Genomic DNA, 11,286 nt, shown 5'->3' with positions numbered 1-11,286 from the left:
GCCTTCCTTCGCCACGAGCCCTATGGAGGGGAATAAAATATTTTTGGGGTGAGCTAAAAGCTCAGCGAGTAACCAGTAAAATCAGTAATCAAATCGGTTTAACAATAGTTCATTTCAATGATGTCATAAATCAATGATAAGTCCAGAAACAATTACAACATTTACAAAACATTAAATATGGAGTATCAATAATTCAAGAAACATGTACAATGGAAAGCGATAGTAACATTCATGAAAAGGATACGTTCGTTCTCCTGCCATTTCCTTGTTTTTTTTTTCATTTGAAATTGCATTTTTCTCATTCAACCTTTCCCGGACATCGTCCAGGCTCCACCAACCTCCACCAACCTACAAAGGTAATACTCGAGTATACCAAACGTTCACCCAGGTCCCTAATCGCCCGACCGAGTCCGCTTCTGGCTCGAGACGACCGGTAACAAGGGGCAATGGCCAGTTTAGCCCAAAAGGCTTACATTCATCCGCAAGTAGCATTTAATCATTAAGCATGAAAATTTCACATTTATTTAGGTCGAGTGCGATAAAGTACACACTCGCCCAGAAAACTCGTTTTCACAATCATTGAAAGCACTTAACACATTATCAATCTATAATAACAAGCCAATAAGTCAAGGAAATATATCAAACAAGGAACACTTTCATATAAGCACGCATGATATGCAAGAAAACAGTTCAAAAGTAACTTTGGAAACAGTTCAAAAGTAACTTTGGAAACAGCTCGAAAGTAAATAATGCAAGAAACGTTTCACAAGTACTTTGGGGTCACTCACCTCCACGGCTCAGAAATCATTCAGCATATAACATTGCCTTGCTCAAATCCAAGTCTTAGATCACAAACTCAATGCAAACAAATCCCTTCAAAGTTCGGACAACACTTCCCCTGAATTTGCTAACTTTTCCAGCCATCATGGCTTCATTATTTCCTCAGCCAGTCCCAAAGTCACACGAAATATAAATTCTTCACAACGGCCGTTCAATAGGCTCCCAATAGTACAAGTACAATTCAAACTCTAAAATATTCCAATAAGCACAATAAGACTCGATTACAAGTCATAAACCCATTCCAAATACCACCAAAATAGGGCTCCATAAGAATGTATAAGCACTAGAGTAAACCAGGAAAAATCCGGAAATGATTTGGCTTTAACCCTGAAAAAAATAGTTTTTGACGTAATTTTACGGTAATGGCACCAAAGGCGCTACGATTGTCGGATGAAGGTGCAAGATACACCGTTTAGAAGCTAAGAGATAGGGCTACAATATTGTAGAAGGTCACTCAACCCAGTTTCAAGTGTAACCAGGTCAAAAATGCAAGATACTACACCAGAACCGCAAAAACAGATTCACAGAACGCATTCTGCGGAAACATCATAAATCAGGCTACCTAAGTCCAAATCCAGAAATTCCAAAACCAGATGAAAGCTAAGAAACAGGGATACATTTAATCAGAAGACCTCAACAACCAATTCCGAAGCAATTCCAGCCACAACAACCAATTACAGGCGCAATTCTTACATTCGGGTAAAACTAGAACAGCAATAGTAATTTTGACTTTTCACAAGCTACGCTGCTCCGATTGACCTAAAATTTTGTAGGCACCTCCAAAATGTCATTCCCTATAACTTTCATGTTTTAAACCAAGGCCAATTCGGCCTCTAAATAGGAGCTACAAATTCGGGCAGAATGAAGAACATCAAACCCTAACTTTCCAAGATTTCTTCCAAAACAGAAATTGTTTGCAATTTACCACTTTTTCCACCTTCTAGCTTCCTTAAATATCATTTCCAATCATCATACATGACCACATAATCATATCCATATGATAACAGAAAAATCCCCAATAATTATAAAACTTCACCAATTCAACCAAAATCAAGATATAATCCATAAAAGTGCATCTTATACCACCACCAATCATGAATTGAACATCATTAGAGGAAGAAGAGGGGTCCTTCACAACTCACCTTAGCAATACAAGAGATAGAGCAACTAGTCACCTTAACTTTCCAAACAACTTCACAACCAAGCTCAACTCCACCAAACTAAGAGGTTTTATGGAGTAATTGGAAGATTAATCGGTTTAATTGAAAGATTGGGCAAGATTGGAGACTAGAAAATTGAGAGCTTTTCTTCCCTTTTTTGAGCAAGAGAATTCGGCCAAGAAGCTTGCAAAATGAAGAGATTTTTGGCCAATTTTAATTAAATGGTAAAGTTATGAATAGTAGTCAAACTCAAGATTAAATCTTATGGTGACACTTGTCACCTTTAGGTTTAAAACTTATCTTTTTGTCTCTCCAATACAAATATCTTAACACTTTGTAAAATAATATCACTTAATACAAAATTCCAACAAGTTGTCAAAAATATAATGCATTTACCGCACTTGCGGGTCCCACGTTCAAAATACGCTCTTAATTTCTCAAAAACTAACCGATACAAGAAAATTTATTTTAAAACTATCTTTGCTCATAAACTTTATTTGGGGAATTTTTCTAATAAAGAAAATGTAGAAAAGGCGGGCGATTAAAAAAAATAAACCCTAGAAAATTAGAAAATTTTCGGGTTCTCACTCTCATTCTTTTCGGGGCGTCACACAAAGGATAACCAAAGCTAAGAGAAAGCACTCTTAAAACTTGAAAACTTTTATTGATGATTGAATGACTTGAGCAATTCGGCTGGCCTCTATTTATAGGTTTCATGAACCGAAAATCCTATTTAGCAATGAAAAACGTTATAAACTCCAAATTATCCTAAACCTAACTTACTAAGGAAACTAACAAATGAATTGGACCTTGCTAATATGCCCCAAATAGACAAGGGCTGGTCGGCTAAGGCCCAACATGGGCTATCCAACCTTATTATCAAGCCTACACTAGTCTCTTAACTCAACAATGAAGCCCATCATGCAATCTGTGATCTCTTTAGTCACCCGTGGCTTCTTCATGGACTTGAAGTAGGCTCGCCATTGTGTGATTGGACTCTTGAATCCTCCCTATGCGTGTATGAACGATTTGTAGGAGTGTTTGGAGGGTCTCTCGCATCTTCCTTGCCTTTGCTCGAGTCATCGGCCCAAGGTTCATGAATGGTGCACGTAGATCATCCTCACTCGAGCCTCTTGAAGTGACAACTTGAGCTCTTGATGGTTCCTCATCAGTCCCCTCCTCTTGAGAAGGATTTCTCCTCAAATCGAAGTCATCACCTACATCAAAGGGGAGCAAGTCAGTGACATTGAAAGTAGAGCTAACACCATACTCACCTAGAAGGTCAAGTTGGTAGGCGTTGTCGTTGACTTTGGCAAGGATTTGAAAGGGGCCATCTCCGCAAGGCATCAACTTGCTTCGTCTTTTCTCAGGAAAACGTTCCTTGCGCATGTGTAGCCACACCCAGTCTCCAGGTTTGAATAGTAGTTGCCTACGTCCTTTGTTTGCATGTTTGGCAAATTGTTCCGTGCGCTTCTCAATGTTCGCCCGTGCCTTCTCATGAAGTTGTCTTACTACCTCGGCCTTTTTCTTACCATCAAGGCTAGCATGTTCACTCAAAGGTAAAGTTATGAGATCTAGTGGTGTTAACGGGTTGAAACCGTACACCACCTCAAAAGGAGAAAATTGAGTAGTAGAGTAGGTAGAACGGTTATAAGCAAATTCAATGTGAGGTAAGCATTCTTCCCACGTTCTCAAATTACGTTTAATTAAAGCACGTAACATGGTAGACACGGTCCTATTAACTACTTCGGTCTGACCATCGGTTTAAGGGTGACTAGTAGTTGAAAACAACAACTTAGTACCTAACTTAGACCAAAGTGTTTTCCAAAAGTAGCTAAGAAATTTAACATCACGGTCAGAGACAATAGTACGGGGAATACCATGCAAACGGACTACTTTTTTAAAGAATAGGTCAGTAATATATGGTGCATTATCAGTCTTGTGACAAGCAATAAAGTGTGCCATTTTTTAGAACCTATCTACCATGACAAAGATGGAATCGTGTCCCCTTTTGGTTCTAGGCAAGCCGAGAATAAAATCCATAGAAATATCAACCCATGGCTCACTAGGTATAGGCAAAGGCATGTAGAGACCATGTGGGTTTACCTTGGATTTGGCGCGAAGACATTGTATGCACCTAGCCACCTCTCTCTCGACATCTTTCTTCATGTTCGGCCAGTATAGGTGTTCCTGCAAGATTGAAAGAGTTTTAACTGCCCCAAAGTGCCCCATTAATCCTCCACTGTGAGATTCTTTAACTATTAATTGACGAATTGAGCATTTAGGGATGTATAGTCGGTCCAAGTAGTAAAGGAACCCGTCGGCTATGAAGAACTTCTCTTGGGCCTTTTGCTTGCATGCTTCAAACACTAGCTTAAAATCTTCACCAGTTGCATATAAATCTTTGATAAGCTCAAAACCAAGTAGTTTAGCATCTAAAGTAGCAAGAAGATAGTACCTTCGTGAGAGTGCATCAGCGACTATGTTGGACTTACCAGTCTTGTATTTTATAACATACGGGAAAGTCTCTATGAATGAGATCCATCGCACATGCCTCTTGCTCAGCTTGTTTTGAGATTTGAGAAACTTGAACGACTCATGGTCAGTGTGGATGACAAACTCCTTGGGTCGGAGGTAGTGTTGCCATACTTGAAGTGCTCGAATCAAGGCATACAGCTCCTTGTCATAGGTGCTATAGTTCAACATTGCACCATTCAATTTCTCACTAAAGTAAGCAATTGGTCGTCCTGCCTGGATCAACATTGCTCCTATGCCATGCCCTGACGCATCACATTCAATTTCAAAAGTCTTAGAAAAGTCAGGAAGAGATAATACGGGTGCGTGTGTGAGTGCGTGTTTAAGAGAGTCAAAAGATTTTTCCTGTTCTTCACCCCAGTGGAACGATACATCCTTTTTAATGATGGATGTCAAAGGTGCTGCTATGGAGCTAAAGTCGCGTACAAAGCGTCGATAGAAGCTCGCAAGTCCATGAAAGCTCCTTACCAACCCAATGGTGGTCGGTCTTGGCCATTCTTGGATGGCCTTGATTTTACTTCCATCCACCTTGATGCCCTGTGAACTTACAACAAAGCCTAGGAATGCTAGTTGGTCAGTGCAAAAAGTACATTTCTTTAGGTTAGCATAAAGGCGTTCCTTTTGAAGTACTTCTAACACAAGCTTAACATGCTGCAAATGTTCTTCTAGACTTGTGCTATAAATGAGAATATCATCAAAATATACTACTACAAATTTGCCTAAGTACTCACGCAAGACATGATTCATCAATCGCATAAAGGTACTTGGTGCATTAGTAAGGCCAAAAGGTATGACTAACCACTCATATAACCCGTATTTAGTCTTAAATGCAGTTTTCCACTCGTCCCCTTCTTTAATCCTAATTTGATGATACCTAGATTTCAGATCAATTTTCGTGAATATAACCGCCCCATGTAATTCATCTAACATGTCATCTAGTCGAGGAATGGGATGGCAATACTTTACCGTGATGGTATTTATAGTTCCGTAGTCAGTGCACATCCTTCAAGACTCGTCTTTCTTTGGCACAAGAATGACTGGAACAGCACAGGGACTTAAGCTCTCTCGTGCCCACCCTTTGCCTAGACGCTCCTCCACTTGCCTTTGAATCTCCTTGGTCTCCTCGGGGTTACTTCTATATGCAGGTCGATTAGGCAGGGGTGCTCCATGTATGAGGTCTATTTGGTGCTCAATACCCCTTATGGGTGGCAATCCACTTGGCACATCATCTGGAAAAACATCCTCATACTCCTACAAAAGCTTAGTAAAAGAATTAGGGAATAAAGTGTCAAAGATGTTAGTGTCATTCGAAACTTCCTTGGTGTAAAACAAGAGCATGGTTTGGCCTCCAAGAAATCCTCTCCTCACATTCTTGGCTTTTGCACTCAACAATATTTTTCCCTCTTGTTTTACCTCATGATCCGCCCCTTTTATTGCCTTTTCCCTCTCATTTTGCACGGATCTTTTCCTTTCTTTTCTTTCATGTTTTTCAACTCTTTTTCGCTCATCAATTTTCTCACATTCCTGCTGAATTTTCATTTGGTCCTCATACACTTGCTTAGGTGTGAGTGGTGCAAGTGTGATCTTCTTTCCTTTATGTAGAAAAGTGTACATGTTGGTACGACCATCAAGGCTAGTACTCCTATCAAATTGCCATGGTCTACCAAGTAAAATGTGGCTAGCCTCTATAGGTACTACGTCACAAAGCACTTCATTCTCATAAGCACCAATTTTAAAGGAAATGAGTACCTATTGAGACACTCGGATATCTCCACAATTGTTCAACCATTGCAGGCGATATGGTCGGAGGTGCTCACAGGTTGGAAGTCCTAACGCCTCGACCATCACTGAGCTTGCTACATTGGTGCAGCTCCCAGGGTCTATCACCAAGCTACACACTCTACCATTTACATGGCATCGGGTGCAGAAGATGTTTTCCCTTTGGATCTCCTCTTCTTTAACGTGTGCGGCTAGTGCTCTCCTTGCAACGAGCCCTAGTCCAACGGACTCCTCCAATGGTGGTTGTATGACCGCTTCAGTGTCGTCCTCCTCTTCTAATGGTGGCATTCCCTTGTATTCTTCTTCATCGTCATATATTACCTCTCCGCTTGGTAGCACAATCATTTTCCTTTGGTTTGGACATTGGGTCGCAATATGACCAGGCCCTTGACACCTCCAACACTTGGTGTCGCGGCTCCGTGTTCTAGAAGGTTCGTTAGACAGCTTAGAAATGGCTTTTCCCTCCTCCTTGAACGGCACTGCTTTCGATTTGGTTGGAGTGGCATATCCCCCCAATGGCTTGGTCTCCTTCCTCGGAGTGCTAGCTCGATTATACGATGGTGAAGGTGTAGAGAAGGTTCTAAGCTGACCCCACCTCTTAAACCTTTGCTCAACCTTTAAGGATTTCTCGAGCATATCTTTTAACTCCACGTAATGGTGCATCTCGACTTCATCCGCAATCTCCGTTCGTAGACCACTAAGGAATCTTGCCATGGTAGCTTCTCGGTCCTCCACTATGTCAACTCAGAGCATGATTATCTCCATCTCCTTATAGTAATCTTCAACACTTTAGTTCTCTTGCCTTAAGTTTTGTAACTTGTGGTACAAGTCACGATGGTAATGGCTAGGAACAAAGCGTTTGCGCATAAGAACCTTCAATTCGGACCAAGTTGTGATCTCAGTATCACCACTACGCCTTCGACTAGTGGTAATTTGATCCCACCAGATGATGGCATACTCGGAGAATGCCATGACTGCTAGTTTTATTTGTTGCTCCTCCGTGTAGTCGTTGCAATTGAACATGAGCTCAACTTTCTTTTCCCACTCGAGGTAGGCATCCGGGTCGGTTTTACCTTCAAAAGGCGGAACTTGCATTTTGATTCCTTTGATCGCCTCTCCCCTTGGTTTGTAGCTCTTATTGGTTCTCCTCCTGTGTGGTCCAAGCTCATCATCGGAATAATTGGAGCTATCCGACTCATGGTGGACTGATTTCCTTCGATTCCTACTCCCTCGTGATCCACTTTGGACAGCTTCGACTTTGTCAAGCCGTTCATGGACAATTTCTAATTTTTGGTCCATGATTCATCAGATGTCACCCCTTAGAGACTGGGCAAAGAGTTTGAAGTCAAAGGCCGAAGGGCTATCTCCTTCTGCGTTAGACATGCTTAGGTAATCCTGCAATAAAGGTTAGTTCCGAAAATAATTTTCTCACGCACTCCCTTAGTGTTTACTCTAGCGCTCGTGTATCACGCAACTCTCATTTTATACTCACCAAAATATTCTCAAAGCTTGATTTACCTTTGAAGAGGTTAGATCAGGTCAAAAAGTTTGTTCAAAATGGCCTACCAAGGGTAAGATCACTTAGCACGTAAATTGGAAGCAAGGAGAAACTGATTTGGAAGCTCGACTCAACTAGACAAATAACACAACCAAGACTTGACGTGGACTGATCGAATAGACAAATATTAGGAGAATAGATGAATATACTCAATAAAAGACTCAACCGACTCCAACAAAGCAAGAAACAAAATGGCGGAAGTTTGTGGATCCTAGATAGACTTACCCAATCTTGCGCTTGGCTTTTTTTTTTGAGGGTGTAAAACACAGCTTCTTGGACCTTTTTTGGGTAGGTTTTGCGGCTGAAATGAGAGTTTCCTACGTGGCACAAGGTTCCAATCAGAATTGGTAATCCAAGTATAACAAGGATTTGTTTACAAACCCAAGTCAAACTAGGTTTCCAAGTTCTAATAGGTTTCCTATGGATGTAGGTCCGAATCAGGTTTCTTTGTTTCTTTCTTGCGTTTCTTTTTTTTTTTGTAGTATTGATGCAAACCAGATTGCTTCCTTTCTTCTTCCAATTCGAACACAACCCAAGACAAGATTTTGGCTGTCTTGTGAGCAAGAACAGCCGCGACTTCAAGGTTCAAGAACTAGGTTAGTTGATTTCAAGAAATTCAAGAACCACCCAAGGTGTTCAAGATTTTCATCCAAGATCTTTTAGCAATTCCAGATTTGAATCAAGACTTTCAAGAACAAGGTAAAATAGCCTTATAGTAGTGCAAGACACACGATTTCCCAACCCTTTTGTTCAAGAAAAAAAAAACCCTAATCGCTTCAAGAACTAGCGATCAGATCTGTTGTTTGTTTTGTTTTTCTGACCCAACAATTGAAGACTCTAAGAAACGACAATCAAAAAATAAAAACTGGACAGAAGCAACAATTTTAATTCAGCAAACAACAAGGAACAATTCGGCAGCAAGACTATTAGACAAGAAGAAAAAACCTAGCGACGCGATTATATTTTTTTTTGTTTTTCGTTTGACACAAGACCTGAATTGGACAACAAGAATATGACTTGAACACAAAAGGAAAGGTAGGATATAACCTGGAAGTTGTCAACTAGCTCTGATTACCAGATGATACGAACCCAACCGTGCTTGGCGAATTCATATTCCAACAAACAAGATCTAGACACATGACTCCAAGGTTTGATTGTGCGGAACCCTAAACTTCTCTAGAATCCCTTAGATGAGAACTAACAATAATTCTTAACCCTCAAGAAAAGATTAAAGGAACTTATGGTGTTGGTAGAATGGCGCCACGAGCAAGTGTGATTCTTGCTTGATAAGCCAAGAAGAACGCTTAGAACGAATCTAAGATATTCAAAGGATAACCAAATCTAAGAGAAAGCACTCGTAAAACTTGAAAACTTTTATTGATGATTGAATGACTTGAGCAATTCGGCTGGCCTCTATGTATAGGCTTCATGAACCGAAAATCCTATCTAGCAATGGAAAACGTTATAAACTCCAAATAATCCTAAACCTAACTTACTAAGGAAACAAACAAACGAATTGGAACTAGATAATACATCCCAAATAGACAAGTGCTGGTCGGCTAAGGCCCAACATGGGCTGTCCAACCTTATTATCAAGCCTACACTAGTCTCTTAACTCGACAATGAAACCCATCATGCAATCCGTGATCTCTTTAGTCACACGTGGCTTCTTCATGGACTTGGAGTAGGCTCGCCATTGTGTGATTGGGCTCTTGAATCCTCCCTATGCGTGTATGAACGATTTGTAGGAATGTTTGGAGGGTCTCTCGCATCTTCCTTGCCCTTGCTCGAGTCATCGGTCCAAGGTTCATGAATGGTGCACGTAGATCATCCTCACTCGAGCCTCTTGAAGTGACAACTTGTGCTCTTGGTGGTTCCTCATCAATGTCAGATGTTAGATAGGAGGCCAAGTCGAGATGAAGTCACCTCGAGAGAGACGGAGGCCGGCCCCGGGAGGGCAAGGCAATTAGCCGAGGTGGCACGAGACTTGTGGAGGTCACCTCGTCCAGTCGCGAAATCGAGGGGGACTGAGGTGGATGCCCTCAATAAAGCCCCCCAGCCTCGAGGAGGGAAAGGCCAGCATGCCTCCCTGCTTGAGGCTAAGTTGCAGAGTAACGGCAGGACATGTGGACACATTAGGATGATGGTAGACCAAGTGTCGATGAGGGGAATGAATACTTGGACGTGGAGGGATGCATTGAACGAATGTCAGATAAACAATCGCGCATTAATGGGGAAAGAGAGGGCACGTCTTTTGAAATTCAAAATGACTGCCCGTTTGGCTTTTTCCCCCATCCCCCTATAAATAAAGGGCTTTTCACAATTTACTTTCACTGAGAGAAAGTTAAAGCAATTTAACCGAGGCAATCGAGATTATTTTTTGCTAGCGCGCAGTAGCCGACCTCTACTTTCTTCAGAAAATAGTAAGTTCATTTTTTTTCAAGTATGGCTAGGATAGCTCGTACGCATAAGGAGACAGTGAGACCGAACTTCGAAAAAGTGGAGAGGCCCGACCTTTCCAAGGAGGTCGAAGGTACCTCAGCCAACCCAGGAGGAAAAGGGTCTAAATTACTCAAGAAGCTGAGGAGATAGAGTCTGAGATCTTATATAATGATAACCTCAGATCCAAGGTACCCCGAGATGAGGGGGTATTAGAGCCCACCGGACCTCACCAGAATAGATTTCGACCTACTCCCTCTTTTCAGGAGCACTATTGGGATAGATGAGGCGGAAGCTCTCATACGAAAGTATTTTTTTCGACAAGGCTACAACATCTATCCCCCCAGAGCGGACCGGTCTGCCAAAGTGCCCCTAGAGTCTAGGGTAGCCGTTTACATAGATCAATTGGAAGCCAAGTTGAGAATGCCCCCTATGAGGTTTTTTCGAGATAACCTCAGGTATGGGGGGTGAGGATCACCCAGTTGGTCCCTAACTTTATCTTAATCCTCATTGGATTCGAGATGTTGTGCCGAGAATATGGAGTGACCCCACAGTCAACCTCTTTCGCTAATGTTACACAATCAAAAATAGTGAAAGTGAAAAGGACTTATTTTACTTCGGCAACAGGAATACAAGTATTCCTAAATTAGTGGAAGACGCTCCAACTTCAATTAAAAGGTGGAAGAATAATTTCATCTTCGTCCCGAAGAGGTGAAGGCCACACGATGCTCTAGTCGACCTCTCTCTAGGAGAGGTGGAAGAAAAGAGCTTTCAAAAAATCATAGGGCCGCGCCTCAGTTGAGGTCTCATCGACCCCAACAAACCCACATATTTTTCATCTAGGTTTGAGAAATATTGTAATTTTCATTTCATAGTTTCGTAATTCTTTTTAACTTGCTTAAATAATAATGCATCTTCCATATGCAATGGTGAAGATATCCGACTTGATCACCTCAGGAGCTGGGACCGTGGCAA

Source organism: Coffea eugenioides, chromosome 11 (genome assembly GCF_003713205.1).
Source record: "Coffea eugenioides isolate CCC68of chromosome 11, Ceug_1.0, whole genome shotgun sequence".
Classification (NCBI taxonomy): domain Eukaryota; kingdom Viridiplantae; phylum Streptophyta; class Magnoliopsida; order Gentianales; family Rubiaceae; genus Coffea; species Coffea eugenioides.
This window is presented reverse-complemented; position numbering follows the sequence as displayed.